Source organism: Macaca thibetana, chromosome 14 (assembly GCF_024542745.1).
Source record: "Macaca thibetana thibetana isolate TM-01 chromosome 14, ASM2454274v1, whole genome shotgun sequence".
Lineage (NCBI taxonomy): Eukaryota > Metazoa > Chordata > Mammalia > Primates > Cercopithecidae > Macaca > Macaca thibetana.
In genome coordinates, this window is record NC_065591.1 from 95,924,919 (window position 1) to 95,951,723 (window position 26,805).

The 26,805-nt window shown below is 36.5% G+C and overlaps 1 protein-coding gene across 2 annotated transcripts in view; it reads right to left on the reverse strand.

The window, feature by feature from the left end:
- PDGFD (platelet derived growth factor D) overlaps positions 1 to 26,805 on the reverse strand; it is a 246,930-nt gene that overhangs the window by 97,256 nt on the left and 122,869 nt on the right. The gene's annotated exons all lie outside the window — the stretch shown is intronic.

Consider the following 26,805-nt stretch of genomic DNA (forward strand, 5'->3'; position numbering starts at 1 on the left):
GTTGCAAGTCCTATGTGGGGGATCAGGGAAGTATCCCATTTCACTGTCTCGGGCTCACTTTTCTATTTCTGACCTTGGAACCTCCTCCAGCACATCATTTCCAGTATACAATGACTAGAGCAAGAGGCTACACACCTTGGTGGCTTTGACTGTCTTTGACAGTCTCACCCCTTATCCGGCTTTTCCATTCATGAAGAAGTCACCCCTGGCCCCAATAAATGTATGTGATAATCCATCATCATCTATAATGCTTAAGGAGTAATGAAACCGTGAGTGACGGTAATGTTTTTTTATTCTCATATCATAATATTATACATGACAACAAAAGATGCAAAAGGAAAATAGTTGTTGAAGTAAAAATTAAAATATCTGATCAAACAATGATATAGTTGCAGGCTGCGCCATCTCACACAAACGCAGTGGAACACTACAAACGTGCCCTTTTGTCTCTTTTCCCCATAAGACAACCAGAAACCAACAGCACGACTGATAGTGACAAACCCTTTTCAGCTACGTGCCAAAAGTAATCAAGAATCAGGAAATTCTAAACTTGCAAAAAGATTTTTGAACAAAATATCATTAATAAAAGTGCTGTTTCATGATCCTATAATATGTCATAGCAATAATGTTTGCCCAGAATGTAGCTGAATGATATGTAAACTATACAGTCCCACTTCTGTTGCTAAACAACCACAGTAACCTAAATTGGTGTAGGATGTAGTATAGTTTATAAACACCCATTTTGCAAGTCCATCATGGAAATAAGTTGACAAAATAGGAAACAAATATTATACTTTCATTCTGTTTTTTTATAATAATTGTTTTGTTGTTACTTTAACAGGTAACAAAAGCAACAGAGAAAAGCAATTTATTGCAAGCCCAAAGAATGGAAGCTTTACATATTTAAGAGCAGAGTCTTGAAGTCAGCTCTACCTCTTTCTAGTCCTAGTAACTCTTCCCCGTATTACAAACAGCAGCATTATTCACACCATGTCATCCCTCTGGCTTCTGTTTCCCAACCTAATACATTAGGGAGCTGAATAATGTGGCAGATTCCTTTCAGGTCCAAAATGACATGACACCTCAATAGTTTTCTTCCAAGGGGACAGAAATGCCAGTGGTTTGACTATGGGTAATAGATAAGATTAAACAATGCTCGGAAAATAAAATCTCAAATCTTAAATCTTCGATGGGTGTCAGACACTTTTGCTAATCATATGTAACATTCTATTATATTAACATTATATATAATAGATATTATATATAGTTGTATGCCATCATCTGAAATAAGAATACAAATGGGTAATACAAGTTGTTCAGACACATATTGTTTGGGAAAATCTCTATTTCTCTTCAACTAGAAAATGTCCCAGGCACATAATTATCCACTTAGCACATTAATTTGTGTTGAAAACATTACGAAGGAATTAAAATAAATGTTTTAATGTAGAAACGATGTATTCTATCTTTTGCTCCCTTTAAAACTAAGTAAAGACTTCTTTCTGAGTCTATCTAGGTATAAGAGATAAAAACTGAAGATACTCAAAGGTGCTGTATAATTTCTTTAAAGTTTCAAAGGAAAGTAAAAATCATATTGGAGAAAATTAAACTCCTGAGACAAAGGACTATGTCTTGTTAATCATTATAACCCCAGTACATTGCCAGTCTGGGCATATGAGACTCTCAAAATATATTTGTAAAAAATACATGGATGAATGGTTATTACAAATAATGCATATTATTTATGCATATTATAATAATAATACAAATTATTAATACAAACCTGAAAGACATTTAAAGATAACAAATAAAAGGCAATTTTATCAGAAATAAAATTGTAAAATGCCCCAAATATTTCACTTCCAAGAAATTCATATTAATGTAGCCAGGGGCCCTACATTTGCGAGAACACATTTAGCATGAACATTAAGGGATTATTTTTGGAAGAGCTGCATTTAAATGATCCTGCTTACCATCTGGTTTAGATATTAATTCTGAAATGACTACTTACTCTGTCCTATTTCCATTGGACAACCTACTAGCAGCACCAGAGCCAGGCCCTACCATACTTTAAAAAGTTGTGACCTGAAAGAAAAGAAGAAAAATGATGGAACAAAAGTAAAAGAGTTTGCTGTTATATATGGGGGCTGCTCTTGGATTTATTAGGCAATATACAAAATTGGTGACTGACTAGATTCCATAGGTTCTCATCCTATGCAACCATGTAATTTGGAGTGGCAAGTTCAGCAAAATGAATCAAAATCAGCCCTGTGTCTTGCAAATGCATTATTATTATTACTACTACTCAATCACCTCAAGTAATTTCTGCACTCTTCGTCAAAGAATCAAAACGTAGTAAAGTGTCCTTTGATGCAAAACAGTTCCTTAATTGGTGAGACAATGTGCGGTATTTTGTTGAAGCAGCCAAAAAGAAATGAAAGAGATGGAGAATAGAAAAGAGATTAGGACAGGAAGTCCCTAATTAAAAAATGAATAGGTCAATTTGTACCACAGACCCTAAAATACGCAACTTGGATTAAATTGAATTTAATTAGATAATTTTCCATAAATTATCTCCTAACTTAAAAAGTACAGGGTTGGAGTCTCACCATGTGAACTGATAAAGGTGAAAATTAGACTCTAACAATGTTAGTTTAAAAATCAGCATGAAAGCTTTTTCAGCTTTTCCCCCCTAGTGTTTGCTAACGCACTGAAGCTTGCAATCAATGAGCTGAAGTCCTCCTGGGACTATTAATAGGACAGTCTTCATTAAGGAATTTTTGGTTAACACATGTTCCTAGTGAGAATTAGTCTTCCAATAGCTCACATTAGCTTTCCAAAAACAACATCCACCTGTGCTCAGTCTATGGCCTGCCATTAAGAAACTCAAGAGCAAAGCTGATTAAACATCAGACATTTATTTAGAATTCTCCAGCAGAGATTTTTCTAAGATCTCAGTAGTAATACAAAACCTTTCTGTTTATAAAGATTTGGGGAAGGAGTTGGTTGTTTGCCAGTTACATATCTGTTTTTTTTTGTTTTTTGTTTTTTTAACATTACAACTCTTTTTGGCACAAACCAAGATGTTAATGTTACATAAACAGTCATGCTCACAGTAACAATTTGGAGACAATGATTTTTGTAATCACTTGATTATTCCCTGAGCTCAAAATTATTCTTCTTCAAGAATCTGAGTCCACCAAAAATAAATAAATGAAAAAGTACTATAAAGTCCTCTTGAATACTTGCCAGAAACACTCACCAGGAGTGTAATAATGCCCAAAGTATTATATTGATAATTATTATTCTTCACCTCACTAGATCTTTTAATGTACAAAAATTTGTTTTCTTATTGTACATCAGTGAGCAATCATATTATTTCCTTCAAAATAGCTTGTATTTTACAGGTAGATTACAGAAATGATGGTAAAATATTAAAATGGAAATAATTCAACTTTCTGAAATGACTTTTGGTCTAATTTTTAGAATATCTGAATCTAGATAAAGATTGACCTAAAATAACCATGCTAGATTTTATCACATTCATATTAATTAATTCTCTGATAATTCTCTTTTCTTCTATGGTAGTCTGTTTGTGTTGCAATATTTCCATTTACATATAAAGAATGTGAAAAAATGAAATAATAAAATTCAGAACTGTGAGGGTGAAGGGAAATGTTGAATGGCATGGTAGAAAGTATTACAATATCTAAGACTCCTGAATAGAGAGATTCTTTCCATAATACTAACTTAACACCCAGAAAACAATAAGACAACCACAGTGACAAAAATACCTCCTTTAACCACCGCCAACATAGCTCAGAGATACAGAAAGATTAGAGGGAAAATAGAAAAGTCATACCCAGGAGTAACAAGATTTAGCATTTTTTCTAGAGAACATTTGTTATAGAAAAACCAACATTTTTATAAATATTGTCAAGAATGAGGATTTTCTCAGAGTAACTTTAAGAAGTAATCAACCCAATAAAGTTGATGCGGAATTGAACAGTGTGGATCAGAGGTGATGATCACAAAATATCCTAATGCTTTAAATGCTAGTCTGTATAGACAAAGATGAAAGCATTTTCTTAGTCACTTCTGACTAAAGGGCTCATAAATTCCTAGGAGAAAGCTGAGAGTTTATCACTTGTGATGTTTATCACTTGTGATGTATAAACTTATGACTATATTTAATAGGTACATTAGTTACATATCACATAATGAACACATTGTGTATATTTATAATTATACTTAAATTTGTATTAAATCATATGGCTATAGTGCTATTTATGTATTAAATCACTTTTCAACACCAAAGTCCTTGCATTCCAAAGCAATTTTTTCACATGTTAACATTTTAAAATAGGGTACTGTCTTATGATTACTGTTAAATGTAACTGTCCAGCTGTTAGGAAGAAGAGCAAGTTGGGACAGAGTTTTCATAGATTTTGTGAGCATAAATTTAGCCATGCATAGGAGATCATTGTTCATCTGATTTCAACTTCAAATATTATCTTTGGTAACATAATATATGGATGAATTACAATGCATTTGGATAGCTGTCACTTGTAAAACATTTATAAAGGTTGTACTACATTGCAGTATGAAAATTTTTAAAAGTTTTTGTGAAGATAAATGAGTATGGAAAAATATGAAATAAAAATGTAAATATACTAAATAAAGGAAGAAATAATATCACATCCATATTCTCTGGTAAAAAAAAAAAAATAGACTCAGTGCCTTATAGGACCAAAGCTGGGAAGAGGTATTAAAGTAAAAACCGTATTTTGAGTTGTCACTGATGCTCAAGAAAATAAATTCCTTGCCTCTCTCAGAAAATGCAATTAAAAGCAGTAGAAATTATGAAATGTCTCAGAATAGGCCAAATAATTAGTAAACCTATGAAAGATTAATGTAAATGATTCATGTGTTGTGATGGTGCTAAATAGCTACCTATCAAAAGTTGGAGACTTTTAAGAGAATTACTTAATATCTAGTGATACCTAACCCAAGTAAGCAGAAAATGATACAATTAATGAAAATTCAGATGAATTCCTAGCATTCTTTGATACTCCTCAAAATTATTTGGAGTCCTAAAAGTGCAATATTGATCAAATCATAATAACACACACTGGTTCTGAAAAAGGTCACGTTACTTTGAAGCTATCTATCAATACTGAATTACCGAAGTGATTCAAAAGACTTTTGTGATTCAGTGTCAAAAAGGCTTGGATTTGGAGTGGAGATAATAAAAGAGATTATACTTTTCTGGATAAATGCATGCTATTATCATTTTATTAAAAAGAGTTCTGTGTGCTTTTAATGCAGATCTTTTATTCTTCCCCAAAGCTATTACTAAGTCAATGCTAGGTCATACAATGGATGGTGTTTTGGAATGAAACAAGCTTTAAGTTTCCTTGTCAAAGCTCATGCTAACAAATGTCTTCAAATGTCTTTGTGTAGACCACTGTGTCTCATCCAAGGACTCTTCCCTAATATTACTCCAATGGAGTGGCATTAGTTAGGAAAGGACAGATTTTACTAGCCTAAATCTTAGTGGTTTTAAAGTTCATTTTTTGTTCACGCTACATGCCCACTTTGGGTTGGTGGGGCTCTACTTCATGTTTTCTCACTCTGAAATCTGGGAAAATGAAGTTTTAGCACTATAATAGTTAGAGCTATGCAGAAGAAACCAGGACATGAAGTACGGCGTAAGAAAACCACACGGTCATGATATGGACAAAAGGCCGGGAAATACTGGGTAGAAGAGCATGATTCCCCTGCAAAGGCCCCACCCACAAGCCTGGGCCTGCGGCCCTAAATGAGAACTTCACAACCCTGTTTTCACACCCAAATGTTGCTCTTTCTGAAACCACTCTGGCCCGCCATGTAACCCACCCTGTACCCATAAAAACCCCAAACTCCACTGGCAGAGGAACAGAGCAGTATGGCAGAGTAGGAGAGAAAAGAAGTGTCTGAATGTTGAAGAGGCAGCTGTACAGGTGGAGAGGAGTTTGGCCTGGGACAGCAGAACTCCAGGTGAAGATTATCTTCCCAATCCATCTCTTTTCCAGCTCCCCATCCTGCTGAGAGCCAGCTCCATCACTCAATAAAACCTCTGCATTCACCATCCTTCAAGTCCGTGTGACCTGATTCCTCCTGGATACAAGAACGCAGGTACCAAGAGGGCAGGGTATAAAAAGCTATCATCCCGACTCTCCACTGAGCTGGTTAACACTTAGCTGTCTGTGGATGGCAACTACTAAAAGAGCATTAATTGTAACACACCCCTAGATGCTACTGTGTGGCTGGAGCCCAAAAGCACTCAACCCAGCCTGGCACCCACTTGCCTGCATGCTCCCTGTCCTGCAAGGGGTTTGAGTGCAGCAGCCAGTCAGTGAGCCACACAGAACTGTTGCAAGACCTGTGAAGGGGTCCAGGGAACTTTCCTGTCTTAGCCAGACCTAACTTCCAAAAGAGTGGATGCCTGGAAATAAAGGAGAACTGAAAACTGATGAACAGTTTAATAGTGACTACTTCAATGGCATACTCACTTCCCATATGTAAAAGCATCAAACTTGACTTGTCTTTTTGTTTTCCAATAGGTAGCATGATCTAACCATACACTGAATAACATCTCATTGTTATTATTATAAATCATTTCAATGGTGGCAAAATAGATGGTCAGGATAGAAATGTATCTCCAAGCAGAAGATTCTTAAAGATTTGATGACTACAGAGGAAGAAAAATGGTGCTGAGCTGCCAAAAAAATACATTTGAGTAAGTGGTCTTGATCTTTGTCAGAATTTGTTATCTTGCTAGAGATACCAACTATGTTTTTATTCAGCAGTTAAATTAGGATAGTGACAGTAACCTCCAGTATTCATCTTAAGAAGGATTCTGAGCCTATGTCTATGTTAAATGGAAAAAATGGAAATGACAAATTAACAATGTCTGGCGTGGACCCAGAAACATAGAGACAGAAACATAGAGACAGAAACATTTTTGCCATCCCTTTATATCACTACTGAATAATATTCTATGTCTGTTTCTCTACATTTTTGCTTCCTTCATGCCTATTCCATAAGACCTGTTCTGGTCTGCTTATGCCTGCAATCCCAGCATTTTTGGGAGGCCAAGTTAGGAGGATAGCTTGGGCCAGGAGTTTGAGACTAGCCTGGGCAACACAGCGAGACCCCATGTCTACTAAAAATAAAAAGATTAGCTGGGTGTGGTGGTATGCACCTGCAGTACCAGCTACTTGGGGAGCTGGGGCTGGTGGACTGCTTAAGCTCAGGAGTTTGACGCTATAGTGAGCTATGAGTACACCACTGCACTCTAGCTTGAACGACAGAGTGAGATCCTCTCTCCAAACAAACAAAAGGCAAACATGCTTTCTTGTGGGACCACCTATGGTAATCTAGAATCTTTTTTTCAGATGAGTTAGAAGTAGCCTTTAATAAAGAATAATACATATTAGCATTTAATACACCTTGATAAAGGTGGGATTGTGTGTGCCTACATTGCTAAAAGAAACCAATTTGTGAAGCCTAATAGGCATCTTCGAGGTCTACTGTGGTTTATGCTAGAAAATTGGTGAGCTTTATGGAAAAAATGACTAACAATACACTGTCATCTGTCTGGCTTCCCTTGGAGTCCATATATTAATAATAATCAGATAGTCTCTCACATGATCAGCAGAAAAGAAATTTGAAGTTATATCATGGGACTAGACCCAAAGTAGTTCATCACTCTATCAGCATTTATTGAGATTTTACAGAGTACCTGGTGGGAATTAGGAGCTGCATTTAGATGGTGAATAAATTCATGCTTTCATCCTAAGTATGATCCCACTAGGCAGAATGGTCAAGTTCTCAATTCCTCTGTTGCTGCTATTTTTGCAAAGGAAAAGATAGACCTTACTATTTCCATCATTTGAAGGCTTCAAGGATATTGCTGGTGAATTTGTTCCTCCAAATTATTAATGTGCTACTTAAAAACATTAATTCATAAACCATGAATACTTGCTTTTAAATCTTACTAGATTTTATTGAAGCACACTCAACAAAAATCTAAGTTTCAAATTGAGCTAGAGTTACTAATCTTCTGTGAGACTGCTACAAATGCCATGCTATGAGAAGCCAGCAATTGAAACAAGATTCTCTTTTCTTCTTAGATTGACAGGATACTGCTTGAAAAAGAAATGTAGATTTTGTTTATTCTAAAGGGGTCTCAGGTGTGAACAAAGCTAAATTTTAAATTAATCTGAGAAAAAAGACCAACTTTAGAGGCAATAAGAATTACAGGTCATCTTTCTTGGTATTTCAGAAGAAAAAAGAAAACTAAAGACAGTATTTACCTTTGTATCTGGAATACAAAAAAAAGCATTTTAAAGCAAATGTGCACATAGGAAAATCATCTATTCAACTTTATCCTTAAAGAAAACAGTACATTCAAAAGCATGATTTTCTAGCCTACACATGTCCTACATTAGATCTAGTAACTATGTATTGAATGAAATGGGGTTTTAATAAGTTGAAAACTGAATAAATTAAAAAGCACCAGAGTATTAGTATGCACTGAACTCCAGAATGGCATATTTCACAAAGTTAAAATATCATGTGAGAGTGTTTCATGGTTGTCCAATTTAGCCATTCACCCATTTTCCATTTCTACTTTCATTTTTGGTTAAAAACAGAGACACAGACAGTCCCTTCATGCATATAAAGAGCTCACATGGAAACAACATTGAATGCCAGCTGGTTTTTACTATCAATTTCATGTTTGTGCTACAGAGTCCAAAACCCCAACAGAAACACATTCTCACAATGAATCAATTTTAAATAGTAGTAAGCTCTCAAAACCTACTTGTTGAATGAATCCTTCTGAAATTTTACACATAGGCAGAGGTCTTTTTATTTGCATAGCATCACATGTTTAATGAATCTGCGGGTCTTATAAAAGCTAAGTTTGGATGCAAATTTTATAGAGGACCAAACTAAAATTGACTGAGACAATAAGGAAAATGTGTCATCTCTCACAGGAAGTCAGGAGGTAGATACTTTCAGGTTTGATTAATTCATGGCTTTGCGTGGTAGTCATGGGTTTTTCCACCTTTCTGTTCTGCCACCCTGAATGTGTTGGCTGCTCTCCTTAAAACGTGACAGCAGTTCCAGCTATCTCTCCCTCACAGGGCTGGATTCAAGGCCAAAGGAAAGGCCTTTCTCAACATATTTCTAAATATCTTTTTAAGAAAGTGGAGCCTTTCTCAAACCCCCAAGCAAGCTTTCCCTCTGTCTCATTGGGCAGAATCTGGGCATATTCTCAGGCCTATGCCAGTCCTGGCAAGGGGTACAGAGTTACCAAGACTGGCTTGGACTACATAATGTTCTCCCCGGGCTGAGGCCCATGTCCACCCATGAGGGTAAAAGTAAGAAATAAGGGGCAAGAGAGAAGTTGGAGTGGCAACAATGAGAACAATGAGCAGTGATTAGCAACTACTGGGTATGTTTGTGTTTATAGCAAGCTTTAAGAGGCCCTTGAAATATGCATTCAACAGATATTTCCTGAGTGTACGAATGCCACTTCAACATGGAAAGGGCACCACAGCCACTGTTCAAATGAAAACATTAATACTACTCAGTTCTTGCTTTGAACAGGGTAGTTATAATCTGTTTGGTGTAAAGGTGAGATCGGCAGAAAAATCTTTTCTTCCACAATTTGTCATGGAGCACTATTTAAGAAATGTTGGTCACTTTGAAGCAGGTTTTGGGAAGAAATCTCTGACTTTTTCAGCCATCAAAAATTTCTCTGCTAGTCTGAATGTTTGTGTCCCCTCCAAATTCACATGTTGAAATTCTAACCCTTGAGGAGATGGTATTAGGAGGCAACGCCTTTTGGGAGTGATTAGATGACAAGGCAGAGCCCTCATGAATGAGATTACTGACTTTACAAAACAGGCCCCAGAGAGATTCCTAACCTCTCTACCATGTGAGGACATAGGGAGAAGATGCCATTTATACATGAGGAAACAGGCTTTACCAGACACCAAATCTGCTAGTGTCTTGATCTTGAACTGCCCAGCCTGTAGAAATGTGAGAAATAAATTTCTATTGTTTAAGCGACCTGGTGTGTGGTATTTTGTTATGGCAGCTTGAGTGGACTAAGGTACCCTCTTTACTGAGATCTATTACATTCCTTGGGTGTTTTTCCTGTTTTGTTTTGTTTTTTTTTTTTCTTATTATCCAGTATATGCAAACAAACACCAGGACATCAGATAGGAAGATTAAACCTCTATCCATTGTAGACTGAGTCACAGCCCACGTTTTAGGCTCCATCTACTTTCTCCAGTTCAAATTTCCAGTCTAACACTCAAAGTATTCTTCATCACTGTTCTGCCCGATCCAACATCCATCTCCATTACAAAAAAGATGGTCTTTCCAATTCGTAATCCTCATAAATTCCAAATGCTTAAACATGAAACCGTTCAATGAATAACTGAGATGTAGGAGTCTTGATCTTTCCCTCTACCTGTGGGATTATTTGTGGATGTGTGACATATGCTTAAAAGACTCAGTGAAGGGACACTGCTCATGTCTTTATCTTACTACATACACTAGGGTGCTAACTTTTGTGAGGGAGACCTGAAGCCTTGTATATGTATACACTAATGTAAACATTAGAGACTTACAGAAAGTAAGTATACAATGTTTAATTTTTAAGAGCATCATCGATAAGACCCTTGGCATCTGCTAGAGTGGCTGTTTTGTAAAGTACCATGACTGCCATTTATATCTCCAGAAAGATTTGAAAATCTACTATAGAGACTGCTGCCCGTCTCACAAGATAGAGATTTTCAGATAAAAAAATACAGTACCTTACACTATGATAAATGGGAATGGAGGAAGGGAAAGAACATTCTTTGGGTCAAGCACTGTGACAGAAAATTTAACATGTGCCATTTTGTTGATTCCACCTGTAAAACTCACCCTTTACCTTGTCCCCCAACTGCACCCTGCCCCGCTCCACACACCATTTCCCAGACTGAAAGCTTCTGGAAAATAAAGACTGGGACACATTCAGTGTTGTATCCGAATCTAATGAGAAGTGATAGGAGGATTTCAATTAATACTTATTGAACAAATGAATGAAACTCAATATTCTTGAGGCAAGATACTTCTGTGCATTTACATATCATTAAACAGTACTGAAGAAGTTAAGCAATCAGTCCATTTGTTAACTGAGTAGGTTCATTTGCAGTTTCAAAGTCAGAATTCACAAACCCTGCAGTCAAACCCATGATGTGACCTTGTTAGATTGCTTCTGTATATGAAGATGTCTTTTGGGAGATCTGCCCAACTCATATGATATCCCCTTCTCTGTTAGTTGCAATCCAGGTAGACACCAGATGGCCCTATTCTTCAGGAAGGAGCCCCGACCAGCAATCCTTGCACCAGTCACTGTGCTTCTGGCCCTCATACATGTCCTTTTCTGCCTCCCTCTCATGCCCCAAGTGTAGTCTGCCACTTCTTCATCTGTTAAGTATTTCTAATCCTGCCTCTCACAAACTGTTTTGATTATTTTTCTCATTTAATGTATTGTGTAGTATTAATGCTGTTGCTGATTTGTGCCTCTTTCCTTACTGGACTTTTTAGTTCTTTAGGGAAAGAGCTATGGCTCTGCTCCTTGATCCTTGTCTTCCAGCCACAATGGTCTGGCATGTCCTCCTCTGCTCCAAGCACGTCCCTGCCTTGGGACCTCCTTAGAATGCAGAGGGTGTCCTCTGCAAAGAATGCTCACCTTCTATCTCCTCACCAGGAAAACTCTTCTCTTACTGGGCATCATTTCTATCATTGCAGGTAACTCTTTTCCTTAAAAACACACATTCTACTTTGGATTATATTTGTGGATTTTATTGTTTCATATCTGGTTCTTCTAGCAAACAATAAGCTTTGAAAGGACAAGGATCATATTTGTCTTGTTCAATATTGTATGTCCAGCACCTAGCACAGAGCTGGCATACAGAAAATGTTCAATAAATGTTCACTGAATGAATTCATCCTTGAATCTCAAATGTATAAAATGCATTCTTTGAGTCAAGCATTGTGACAGAAAATCTAATACGTGCCATTTTATTGGCACAAATGAGTCCCATTAATATCTGAAAAGTAAATTATTCAAGGATAATAAAAGAAAAAAAGCTATTCCTCGAGTCAACCAAATTCTGCCACATTATTACTTCTACCCATTTAACCAAAAACTATTAACATATTTATTTAGCATGTATTATTTCATGCAAAGTACAATGGCAGACACGATAGGGTCAGGGAGACAAAAGATATAAATGTAACAAAGTGAGATATACAGCTGGAATATCAAACATATTTAATTCTGAATGCCAACTCCAAAAATGTTAAGACTCTTTCTGAAATAATGTGTTGACAAGTTCTCTGAGGCTGTAGATATGATCTGGGGGAAATATTAGCATTTATAATCATTAGTTTTTGTCATGAGCATGGAAGGGAGACAAATGGCTGCACACATGTTATATTTTCTGTGTCTATTATAGAAGGGCTGACATAAATGAACTTTTAAAAATAAAGATGTGTTTGGAGTGTTCCCTACTAGTTTCTAGTTGTGTGTCTTTGGGAAAAAATTATCTAATCTAGATGTCAGTTCCTTCATCTACAAAATAGTGATAACATTAACATCTCCATGGGGCTGCTGTAGCACTAAAAATAAAAAATATGGAAATGTTTTACTAAATGTAAAACAGTCCACAAACGTCATTAAGCTAAATAGATGCACAGAAAAATAACACCAATGAGTAAATAAACACCAAACAAATCTCTAGGCAGCAAATATTTTAGGAGTTCAGAAGATGGAGAGGTAGTTTCCTAGGCCAATTTATTGCTTCAGAGAGTAGAAGCAACACACTAGTAAAATGTAGGGATGGAGATATATACTTAATGCTGTATTTTAAATTTGGCCTTCCTTGATACTATTTCTAGAGATGTTAGGCCCTGCAGCTATTTCATTAATTTTTTTTTCTAATTAAGTTTGTGATGACTGTGACTGTCAACATAATACTGAAAATATAAACTCCATAAAGTATGATCTGATTCTATCCATTTAATCTTTCCTAAAGCTATTACAAATGATTTATTGATAGGTTCTAAATGGAAGTAAAAAATGGAAAATATGCTTCAATCCAATAAGAATGAGATAATATGTATGACAAACCATATAAATATTAATAATAGCAATATATTTTTATTACATCACATATGTATTTTAAATAGGTAACTTGTACACATTAAGGAACATAATAAATGTTTTTAGAATATGATAGAAGAGGCAATGGAAAACATACTTTTCTATTTAGGGCAATGACTATATTTTGGGAATACTGGGCTTGGAAAATAGACATATTTTATACTTCATTTTTCTTATGCATTTACATAATTGCCAAATTTCATATCTATCCTAATATTACATTATTCCTTGCATAGACCTGTGCTACTGGTCAACAATTCTGTTTGAATAGTTTCAAACAGAAAGGAACTATAATGCTAATATAAAAGTACCAAATTCATTATGTTTTAACTTCAGTTCTGAAAATGTGTATAATCTATAGTTAGTGAAAGAAACAAAATTCTAGATTAAGGAATACATTTTTCTAGACAAGCTCTTGGATAATGCTACTCAAAGTGCCTGTCTGCTATATGAAGAATACCATGAGCCAACTTGAAAATCAAAACATACTGCTTCCTTCATTGACAATTTCTTGCTCCATAAAAACAATTTCAGCAAACTGAATAATGTACCTGGGGTCATAATTAATCTACATTTGGTACAACTGCTTTATCTTTTTGTGGACCAAAAGCAAAGGGTTCATGTAATGGCAGCTAGTCCATGGATCCCATCTGAGCTGCACTGGTCTACAGAAAACTCGGAATGGACTGATTCTCTTCAGAGTGACCTACTGAATAACTAGTCTTATTAGTCAAAGAATTATTCTAGAGCTGCCTTGCACAGCATTGTTTTGAGAGAGAAAAGAGGCCAATTTTTAAGTGTATGATATAGAAGGTTGTATTATTGTTTGAGTTCTTCATCTTTTTTTTTTTTGAGACGGAGTCTGGCTCTGTCGTCCAGGCTGGAGTGCAGTGGCCGGATCTCAGCTCACTGCAAGCTCCGCCTCCCGGGTTCACGCCATTCTCCTGCCTCAGCCTCCCGAGTAGCTGGGACTACAGGCACCTGCCACCTCGCCCGGCTAGTTTTTTGTATTTTTTAGTAGAGACGGGGTTTCACCGTGTTAGCCAGGATGGTCTCGATCTCCTGACCTCGTGATTCACCCGTCTCGGCCTCCCAATGAGTTCTTCATCTTTCTATAGTTTCCACATTCTTTGCCATTTGACTTTGTAGTACTCCCTCTAATGTCAACCAATTTATTTTCCTGCACCATTGATACTGAGGCTGGGAATGTGAATTGACTGAGACAACAGAATGCAGGCAGAAAGAAGTGTTGGGTACTAATTGTGCTCCTAAGCCTTAGGAGTCATCCACTGTTTCTGCTTGACCCTCTTATGCTTCTGCTGCTGCCATGAGAAGCACATGTATTGGGTAGCCTGTTATGCCAAAGATAAAAAACACATAGAGCAGATCTATATCCAACCTGACTCTGGGAGCCAGCACCATCCAATCCTAGTGTAGGTCTGTCAAACTCGACTTGATCTCAAACACAAGAGAGAAAAAATGATTTCTGTTTTAAGCCACTGAGTTTTGGGATGGTCGTTATACAGCTTATTATGCTAAGAGCTAGCCAGTTCACATTAGAACAGCACCTTCCAAAGCTTGGGTGGAAGAGGGCTGCTGAGATGGATAGCATTGTTGGGGGAATACTAATACCTTGGGTACAGGCATAGAGGAAGGAGTATTAATGGCCAAGTTTATGAGTAGCACATTCAGGCAGGTGTTAAAAACCCATCAATTTCACAAGTGCTAAGAATCCCATCAGGACTCTAATACAGGGAAACAACCATTCTTCCTTATTTTCTACCTCAGTTAATGTAGCAAAGGACAAAAAGAGAACATAAGCACAAAGACCAGTACTTCGTTAATGAAAGAAGAATGTTTCAAACTGGAATATAACAGAGATTTTAATCATTTACAAAAGAGTAGGGATTTTAACCTAATAATAGAATGCTAGCAGGTTGAAATATATTGGGGTCTACTCTTCAGTTTGTTTTCTTAAAATAGTTATGCTAAAGTAAAAGTAGAGTTTGTATTTCACACTGCGGACTCAATTGATCTACAATCCTTCGTGTTCTTCCTTCAAGTTCTAACATAATGGACTCCACTGGGATGCTGCTCAAGATTAATAGTTGGACTCAACAGCCTTAAAGAGTCAATTGCACTAATTTACGTAGACTCTGTGCATAGACTGGACAAATAGGACTTCTTATAGGATAATGCTTTTGTAATTATTGTTTGGAAGTATGACATTACAGTAACATAAAACCTGCAGCACAAATAAAGAATAGATTTTACCCCTCCAAATTCCTAAGGTCAATTTCCAAAATACCTGACTGCAACCACGTTAGGGGAAAGGAAAAAAACTGACCTTACAATTTACAAAAATAAAAGTGATACGGTATTTTGTCTCAGTTTGTTTTTACTACGCTAAGCCAAAATTTAGTATATATATTTGAACACTAACAAATATTTAGAAAATATTATATATGTATATCTCAATATATATACATACACTATAAACATATTGTCTGTGTGTACATATATATGTGTATACACATACAAAATTTAGTGTGTGTGTACATAGATATATATGTATATGCATACACGTAGACACACACACTCTAAGTTTATAGGCTATTTTTGTTGGTAAAGTTTCCTGAACACTATGTGGGTAATAACTATAAAAAATATAAAATTTGTGTTCTTTTCCTGAAAGGTTTATTGGTTTGCACTTCCAGATAGTGAAAAATGAGAACTATGGAACAATGATTGCCCAAGGAACAAAACATATACACAAACCTTTGATTTAGTAACCATAGCCAATCTCTGTGGTAGCTCACTTAATAAAGTGGTTACAGTCATTTTGGGGGGCTCCCCAGGGTGAAATGTTCCACTTTTTATAGCTTTGTATATAATTAAAAATCTGCTGCAACTATGACCTTGAGTATCTCCTCAAAAAACGTATAATTAAATAACCAGAATCTCTAGTAAATAACAGCTGCAAGGTAAGCAATAGAAAATGCCATCTGAGCAGTATTTTATTTACATCTTTCTGAACTACAAACTTCTTTGCTCTAATGCTTTTCGAATAGAATGTCATCCATCCTGGCTTTACAGGGAGCTCTTGATATCACAAGCTTCAATGGCCCTTTTGCAATTAAGGTGAGGTATCTGCCATTTCACTCAATCCACCAAAGACAGGTTTATATAATCATTCCAGAAATGTTCCTTCCTACTGGGTAAGATTTAAGAAGTGTTAATTTTGAGTAGAAGAGAAAAAAAGATGTTTATTCTTTATATCCATAATTCTGGCTTTAGTATATAAAACCACGCTATCGATCCATTCTTAGTAAATTGTACAATTTTTCATACTGTCCAGTGTTACTATCATGTAAACACAATCTACTGTTAAGAAATGTCACATAACTTTTTCATGAAACACATTATGTAGCCATAGAATAAAGATTAAGTCAACATGATCTGGAAATCTGCTCAGCATTTTTCTTCCAATGATGAACTATTATAGCTACCAACTATCAGATGGATACAGGTTGGCAAGAAGCCGATCACAGCTTATGCATTTACTGAAGAACTTTTAGGACCAATTTCCCTGTTATCACTAAAAGTCTACTTCAGAGCAAAATGACCACAACATGTACTTCTATCATTCATTAGCCATATTTTAATATGCAAACATTGCTAATATAAGAAAAAAAGGTAGACAAACTTGAGACATACTGACTTGCATTAATATGATGCCAAGCATTTCCCCAACAGTTTTTCTTTAGGCAACCTCTTATAAACTTAAACATATGCCATACATGTAACATTAACTAAAGCTCTCAGGAAAAAATGTCACATGACTGAAGAGGTGCTTTCCTTTGGGAACTTGGTAAATGAAAAGGTCTCATAAAATGTTTAACTTGGCATTGAGTATCAAAAAGAAGTTTTCATCTTGGGCTATGAATTAGGATAAAATAGGTAAATCAAAAGGATTAATATCTCTAAGTATAGGCTTTAAGGATACATTTGAATATGAAGGTACCATGCAAAAAAAAAAAAAAGAGCAGTTTTATTTGTCAGTAATCACGCTGCTGTAGACATTCCACATGTAAAAGAAATGGTCAGAGCACATGAATTTTCTTCAAGGAACCACAGTGAGTTGACTGAATTACATACAAATAACTGACACTTAAGCTGGTGTACCTCTAATGTTTTCTAATACAATCACACAACACATAATGTTTCCCTCAATGACAAATTGCACATAAGACAGTAGTCCCATAAGATAATAACATTGTATTTTGACTGTACTTAGGTTTAGATACACAATACCATTGTGTTCCAGTTCTCTACAGTATTCAGTACAGTAACACGCTGCACAGGTTTGAAGCCTAGAAGCCATAGGCTATACCATATAGCGTTGTAGGTTACGTACGTTTGGGTAAGTCCATTCTATGTTGTTCACACAATGATGAAATCACCTAAAGATGCATTTCTCAAAAGTATCCCTGTCATTAAGTGGTGCATGACTGTACTGTCAAAGCAATGAGATGGATACATAGGTCTCTGTCAAAAATGTGCATACAAATGACCTATTTGCACATGTAAGTGTCAAATCTGTATAATCGCTATTGAAGAACAGCTCTCAAGAAGTTGTGGGCAGAATATGAAGCATGTCCTACCAAGTTACATTGCTCAATCTAACTGAATATCATAAGTGATTGATACTTTAGAATAACCCCCAAGTCAATGCTATGTATATTTTTCAGGAGTCAATAGGATATCAACATTGAGATCATTCTTTCAAATGTAAAGAAACTTTTGTGTAGAACTACAAGTGTCAAAGTGGGGACTCAAATCTTGGCACATCCAAAGCCCATGCCCTTAGGGCTTATGCCAAACTGTCAGTCTGATACATTTTATTACATACTGTAATTACCAACTATATAAAAGTTTGAGATCTACTGACAGGCACTTTTAAAGCTGAATCAGCCAATTTAAAGCAAAAGTTGAGAACACTGTTACAGAACATGCAGAATTAATGAAAGCTACACACCAAAATGGAACCTTGACACAAGCACCAAAATTTTGACCAGATGGTATGGGGTTCAATTGTGTCTAGCTTTCCGTCAAATCTACATGAATTGTTTGAGACTCTAGAAAAAATTACTTGAGAAAAACAAACACAACACAATTGATACAATGGATAAAATATAAAACATTCCCACTCCTGCCAAATTCAGTTCTGGTTTGTTTCTCCCCAGAAGCTGACATTGAGACAAGGATGTAGATGCAGGCAGTCTTTATTTGAGAGGTCATCCCAGGAACTACAGGTGAGAAAGTGGATAGACTGAGACCAGGATAAGACCCCAGAGTTTCCCCTAAGGGTATGAAAGCCTCAGCATTTCCTCACTGAGGTGGCCTGAGCAAACCTCCCAAGAGCAGAGAAACTAAGACCCCAGGGCACTGGAAAGGGGAAGGTGTCAGCATTTGTAGGAACACAAACGTGAGCACAGGGAGATGAGGCAGGGCAGCAACACTGTCTGCTTCAAAAGAAGAAGCATCACAGAATCATAGTGCTGTTTGCTCACTTGTCTGCCTTTCCAAAGAAGTGATGAGTTTCCAGCCTCTAGGAAGCAGAGGTAATGTCTTTCTAAACCTGCTGTGCTGTCCTTATTTTGACCTTTTCTCTTGGACTCACCCACATATCTGTTAGGCACCACATGGGCTCTCAGGTGGCCTTTGCATTTCTGCACCCTATACTGGGACAGGAAGGGTGAAAGTTGGGGTAGGTAGGACTGTGTTCCTGCTGCTCCGGCCATTGCTGCTGTTGCTCCCAACTCTGCAGCCATAGCTGTAACACTATCTTCTCCTGACCTCCACTTGATGAATACTGTATCAGGAGAGGCTAGTCTGTGCCCATGAAAGTGCCTATATGTTTGCTTTCCCTTTGTGCTTCTCAGACTACACTTTCCTTGCCTTCCGATTTTGATCCTAATCCATGCCATCTGGAAAGGAAACCTGATCCTTGGCCATTCACTCAAAGCAACAGGGAATGAATTGTCTTCTAATAGTTTCAGAAGTGAGGTTTCTGCACCTTAAGATCTATTGGTGAGTGTCAGAAAATACTGGACATTTAATTTGTACATATATTAACTAACCCATTTATAATTTCCATCCATTTTATATCTTATGTTTTACAATATGACATATAGTTTGTAAATATACAAATATTGAATGTGACCAAAAAACATTTTTTTAAACCATGATGCACACTACTAAAAAAGTTTGAAGCACCAGATTTGAGATAATTCATCTGTTATCCCATGACCACAGATCAATGACCTCTGTCAAAATCCCATTTTAAAAAATTCCAGTTTTTAAAGGAACATTTGGATGCCTGCTATCATTTGTCTAGAGCAGTCCCCTAGGCTTGAAAACCTTATGGCCTCATGGTTACAATGTCTAGTCCAAATAACTCTGGGCATTCACTGTGAAATGTTTGATCTGCTTAACTCTGTAATTTGTTTTGGGGATTTGTTTTTGTTTTTTGTTTTTTTTTTTAAAAAGCCTTTGAGGGAAGTGTCCTGTGGACTGAGACTCTTTCATTGTTCCATGCAACAAATAAACTTACCCAACAGGGATTCCAAATAGTAACTTATAGAAAAGACTATACTTATAGGCTTGATGTCAAGTTCAACAGTTTTGTTGCACACAAGATAAGCCATATTAACCTAACTTAATGTACTACACTTTTTCACTATTAATTATGATGAACAGATTGTCTTTTCATTGTGCTGTGTCTGCTTAACAATTCTATAAGCACCTTATGAACAAAGACTTTGTTATCTACTTTATTTAAGCTCCAAGAACACCTTGCAGACTGCTATGGTTAAAAATGACATTCAAGAACACGATACAATCATATCCAATGAAAGGATGTATTTATTCAACTTTTGAAAGTTACTCCCTGGTTTTGAAACAGATTTGGTGATCAAGATTGTTATGAACCATCTGCGGCATCCTGGAATGAATGCAAGGTTGAAGGGAGCTGTGACAGTTCTGACCTGGTCCTAGTCAATAAGGAGTTAAAAATTAATCTACACATGTTCTTTAGCATTTATGAATTCCATCCTCTTGTCTTACTTTTCCAGGTTATTAATTATTGTTTTCACTCATATGAGGAAAAATAACATACTTTGGTAGAGTGCTTCTCTGTTTACAAGACAAATTCAAATTATCCATTAAGTCCACAGCAAAATCCTATGGAAAAGAGATTATTGTCATCATCCTCATTTTACATAAGAGGATAATGAAGTTCAGATAAATTAATGCTTTGTCCAAGGACATTCAGATAAAAAGTGACAAATCCAGGGCACGTAAGCTCTACTTTTGTGACTTCAAAGCCACAACAGGCTTTCTATGTCACCAATTTGTATCTTATCCAGTTCTTGTGTGTTTATGTGACTATTTTTCCAGAACTGCAGATATAGAATACTGTCCTTTTATAACAAAATAGAATAACATACATTGATTAAATTTTGATACTAGTTTTTTGCAGATGCCTGCATTTTGTTGACTCTTTTTGGTCACGAGGGCAGACTGAATTGATATTTTCAAAGAACAAATCTCCTGACCTCCTTGGTAAGAAGTTATAGCTTACAGCCTATTAGATTAAAAAGCATAGGCCAGGCATGGTGGCTCATGCCTGTAATCTCAGAACTCTGGGGGGCCGAGGCGGGCAGATCAAGAGGTCAGGAGATCGAGACCATCCTGGCTAAGACGGTGAAATCCCATCTCTACTAAAAATATAAAAAATTAGCCGGGCGTTGTGGCGGGTGCCTGTAGTCCCAGCTACTCGGGAGGTTGAGGCAGGAGAATGCCGTGAACCTGGGAGGCAGAACTTGCAGTGAGCCGAGATCGCGCCACTGCACTCCAGCCTGGACGACAGAGTGAGACTCCGTCAAAGAAAAAAAAAAAAGCATAGCATGGATTCCTTTTTCTTAGGAAGGCAACTTGTATTTAGGATAATCCTAGTTGTTTTAGATTTAAAAATCCAATATCATAAAGGGGTGATCTTACCTAACACTATAACAGAGAAGGTACAGACCTAAGGCTAACTGCTAGATATATACATCCCTACGAATACAAATTATGCCTCTTAGTTGAATTTGTCCTCTTTTCTGTTTTTTTTTTTTTTTTTTTTTGTTTTTTTTTTTCTCCAGGGATTGGCTTGTTGCATATTGAGGAGCTGATAATCCTGTTTGCGTTACATTTTCTATAAAGAAATGGTCTCAGAGCCCAATTTTAATATCAGAAACCTCAACTACAGTGGGGCTTCATTTTTTGATGTCAGTCTAACGCCAGTATATTTCATTTGTGTAAATAGTAATTTACAAGTTATCCTTGGAACACTGGGTTTCTTGTCTCTTAGCCACAGGCAGGAAGGAGCCACCACAACCCTACATTCTAGATAAAAAACACTGCAGTAAGAACATGAAATAAAACCAAGTCTTTGTTCACAGTTAATAGTGTTTTAAGTTGTTTTGAAGTAAAAAAAAAAAAAAAAATGCAGAAAAATAAAAGACAAAAACAGTTTTTTTAGAGTTGCCTGAGAGATTTCAGTTCTATTTCATTTAAGGCCTGTAAAGAAAAAAAAAAATCAATGATACTATCTTCTCTTCAGCATCATAAATTGGTTCCCTGATTTTGAAAGCTAGAGTACGTGGTTACTCTGATTAGTTCCTGTCCTCTGGAGGCCTCCAACTACTTCTGTGAATAAGTAGCACCGAAATATTTTGCCAATACATAAGTAAACAAGAGCATATCAGCAGTTAAGCACATTTTATGAGCTGAGTGAGATGGAATATTCATAAGCGTAATGGAACAGAGGATGGGCATGGGAGTGCCACATCTTTCAGAATAGAGAGACAACCTGCAGAGACATTAATGTTCCCAAACCATTTAAAAAATAAAATACAATATGCTATGGACTAGATACCATTGGGATGGCCTAAGAAGGAATTCTCCTTCTATACAGGCTGCTAAATTTAATTTTTCTGAGAAAAATAGGTGAGTTGATCCACATTTGTTGTTTCAAAAAGTGAAGCTTTTGTTGATTAGGCTTTGTTTTTCATTTTCATGGTTGGAATACAATTAAATTCTATAGACAGATGGGCTTTAGCCATGCTAATTACTATGGTAATCAATTAACTCAGCTGCTGTTTAGACTAGAGAAAGCTACATAAACAACAATCTGAAATTTTGTCTTTTATAAGACAGCTGTGGAAACATTACCTATCATGTACATAATTCATAAAATATCTAAATGACCATGTTGTTATGGTACACTTTTAAAAATTTCTTTGGAATCTCTCAATATACTCTGTCCTATTTGGAAGGTAATAAATTTCATTCTATAAAGACTGGCCCAAAATGTCACCATAAATGAAGCGATGTGCCATATAAATACCTTTTGAGGTGTCTTGGCCAGCGGCTAGATCTTTCCTGCTTGGGTGGACTGCATGCTATTACTCTGTACACTAAAGTTAAGAGTCTCATGTCACAGAGGTGAGTGTATGTGGATAACATGGAAAGTGGTCATTTTGAGAATTTTTATTGTATGATAAGTAAGTATGTAGTACCATCAACAAATTCATAAAGTTAAACTATGATATCCACTAATTACAGGCCAAACATCCTTAAACCATAAATCTGACATCCAAAAAGCTCGAAAATCTAAAACCTTTTGAGTGCCAACATGATGACACAAGTGGAAAATTCCACACCTGACCTCATGAGAGGGGTCTTAGTCAAAATGTAAGTTAAAACTTTGTTTCATGCACAAATTATCGTATAAAATTACCTTTAGGCTAAGTGAATAAGGTGCATTTGTAACATACATACATTTCGTGTTTATACTTAGGTCTCATTTTAAAGACACCTCATTGTGCATAAGCAAATATTCCAAAACTTCAAAAAACTATGAAATTTCAAACATTTCTAGTCTCAAGCACTTCAGATAAGGGAAACTCAACCTGTATTTACATTCACATTAAACCACCCATAAATAATTTTGGAGATCCCTGATGCAGACAGCATCCACCTAGTTTCCAATAAAATATCTTAACAGGCTGGAGAATAATGAAGACCAGGTTGAAGGGCAGTGAAACTATTGTATTACTGTAAAGCAAATAAAACAATTATGAAAAAATTAGTTATTTAACCTAAGGGTACAGCTTTTAAAATTCTCTATCTTTTCTAAATTGCGCTGAAAATCTCAAGTTATGATTTAACTCTCTTAATAAGTCTTCATTACACATTAAAGGTAATACCAGGTACATACTTAAAGGAAGAAATCCCAATGTAGCAAGCAAATGTATGTATTTAGCATGGTTTAATTATTGTATATGTTACATAGTGACATTTATGTATAGGTATTCTATTTTTTTTTCACTAAAAAGACAATTATTTTGCTTAGTATAGCAAGAGATAGTAGTTTCAATATCAACTATCATAACTGAAACCATCAGTTATCTGGATTTCATTTTCGTTTTTTCTTTTTTGCTGCATTAAGTTTTTAGAAAGAGGCAAATTACAAAAGGTATTGTGGATTTATTCCAAACAATAACTTTGGGGTTATTTACTTGGTTAGTATGAAATCAGTACCATCTCTTCTGTTTTCTGGGCATTTAGGCCACACAATCAGAATTGATTTCTGAGTGATAGCCTGGAGACTCTGCAGTAATCTCACTTATCAAAAAAGATTTAATTATGTTCTTATATTGTACTTACTAAGGGATAAAAGTAAGGGAATATACTTCACAAAGAATTCCTCAAGAAAAGTTTTGATAACCTCGGTTACTTAGATTTACACACCTCAATAATTCAGATAACCCGTTTCTCAACAGACTATATGATAGGGATTTATGGTATAACAACAGTTTATGTTTAGGTGTGTGCGTGTGTGTATGTGTACGTGTATATAGATATATTATATTTTTATATATATACACATATTTCCAATATCTCCAAGTTCATTATACAGTCAGAAGACGTTTTCATTTAAAGTTTTGAGTTGGGAGAATTATACACACAGTATTTGAATCACAAATCATGCTGGGTAAAATGAAAGAATCAAATAATGTCTACACAGAAGCACTAAACACAGGGGACTGTGTTTATCTTTACAGATTCCAGGCTGTTTTGCAACAGATTTAAGGGCTGGATGGGTGGCTGGACTATGGAATCCAAAGGATCCCTGCCAACTCTGACATCCTGTGACCTATGGAATGATGACAGCTCATTGGCCAGACCTTGAGGCTTTTTGCTTTCCAGTGTCTGTTCTCAGTAAAAGGTAAAATGCTGAAAAACACATAAATGTAAAATGCCACCCAAAGTAAAAAATTACAGTGAGATAATAAAATATATCACATAGAATTTAAGTATGTTCAGTATGAAGGCAATGGTATAAAAAATGTTAGTTTCTTTTCATGTGAACTCACAATTTTTGCTTTATGAAAAACAAAAGGAAGCTTATCCTACAAAAATAATTTCATCTGCTATTAAAAAAATAAAAGTCCCAGTATAATCCCCCTCGCTATGGTTTTAAGAACAAATTGTACAAAGCTATTTGGGGAAAAAAAGATAAAGGAACACTGAATTTAAGTCTTACTGGTTTCTCAATCTGTTCTTTAGCAGAGTGGTTTGCATGTGACATCTCACATGATAATTGTTTCCAAACTCAGGAGAAACCACTAGTAATCTCTGATAAACTTGTCAGGGTACAAAGAACCATAACATAATATTATTGAGTCAAAGGGTCATTCATCTGTAAAAATGGTGAAAATTACAATGCTAGATTTTTTTTTTCTTAAAATTAAAAAAAAAAAATCCTCATATCATGAAACACTGTCTTTCCAGTTGAAAGCTCTAAGTCAGGTCATCTTCCTTCTCAGCCTTTGCGTCTCCACTCTGGCCCACCCGGCAAGGCTGACTCCTTGTCATCTTTCTAAACCCAGCTCTTTCAGGATGTCTTCTCTGCCCAACATCCCTCACCAGCTTCTTCATCTCTTCTCCAGATATTATTAATTTCTCCTAAGGTATCATGGTTCCTACTGTGCTATTTTTTTACACCTCAATTTGTGTGTGTGCATGTGCCCTAAGTCAGACTGTGAGCTCCTTTAAGAATACAGCCTATATTTAACATTATTCGTCTCTGTTTCCCTAAAACTTAGCACATGCTTCACATACACTGGGTGTTCCGTCAACGTTTCTAATATAAGCAAATATGAGTATGGAAACATTATGATAATTAGAGCAGTGAGTGAGACATAGTCTTCCATCAGAGACAAACGCATGAGAAAATAATTCTTTAGGCTGATGTGAACTTCTTTCTCTCCATAATGGTATAATGGTATAATGTTGTCCTTGTAACAACACTTTAAAGAAGTGGGGGACTAGGCAGAGGATATTGACTATCTTGGTTCACAAGTAGGTACACCTGAGAGGACCAAGCCAGGGAAACATGAGTTCTGTACGTGCAATACACTATTTTGTGAGATGCAATCTCGCTCTGTCACCCAGGCTGGATGCCAGTGGCGCAATCTCGGCTCACTGCAATCTCCACCTCCCAGGTTCATGCCATTCTCCTGCCTCAGCCTCCAGAGTAGCTGGGACTACAGGCGCCTGCCACCAAGCCCGGCTAATTTTTTGTATTTTTAGGAGAGACAGGGTTTCACCGTGTTAGCCAGGATGGTCTCGATCTCCTGACCTCGTGATCCGCCTGCCTCGGCCTCCCAAAGTGCTGTGATTACACGCGGAAGCTAGTGCGCCTGGCCATAAAACACTTTATTAAACATAGAGGAAAATAACTGGCATGCAAGGATTTCTACCCAATCATCATTTGCCTTGAAGGACTTTTCACCCTTATCATGACAGCCTCCTGTGTGTGTGTGTGTGTACACATGTGTGTGTAAGTTGGGGTGGGGGAGAGTAGGGGGAAGGTGGCTGTGCCCAAGTGTCAGAGAGAGGCATATTGGACTCTAGGGTGGCATCCTGAATGCATTTTCCTACAGAACTGATGTCAAGTGGGTCACCTCAAAGGTTCATCTCATTCATTCACTCCCTTCAAGGCAATGGCCGATCTACCCTATATCCCATTTTAGAGATGCTCTGTGTTATCCACACACTCCATTTCTTTTACACTCCCCACCTCCAAGGGGTATGTATGCACATTCTGTCCATTTTACTCAAGAAACATGTTTCTTCTCTACTGCTTTGGCTTCAGTCCTCCTGACATTTCCACACTCTAGCAACAGCTCCCTCTTTGAACCACCGGAAAAGCCTGCTACCTGGCCCTCCTGCCACGTTATGTCCTCCATGTGTTGCAAGAAGCCTCTTCCTTAAGTCAATTTAAAAAAAAGAATCACAAATACCTGCTTCAAATCTTTTCCCTTTCCTTTCATTCCTTACTTCTTTTTTCTTTCTTTTTTGGAGGGGGAATTATTGTTAATTGATAATATTTAATATTTAAACTCCTTAGATTC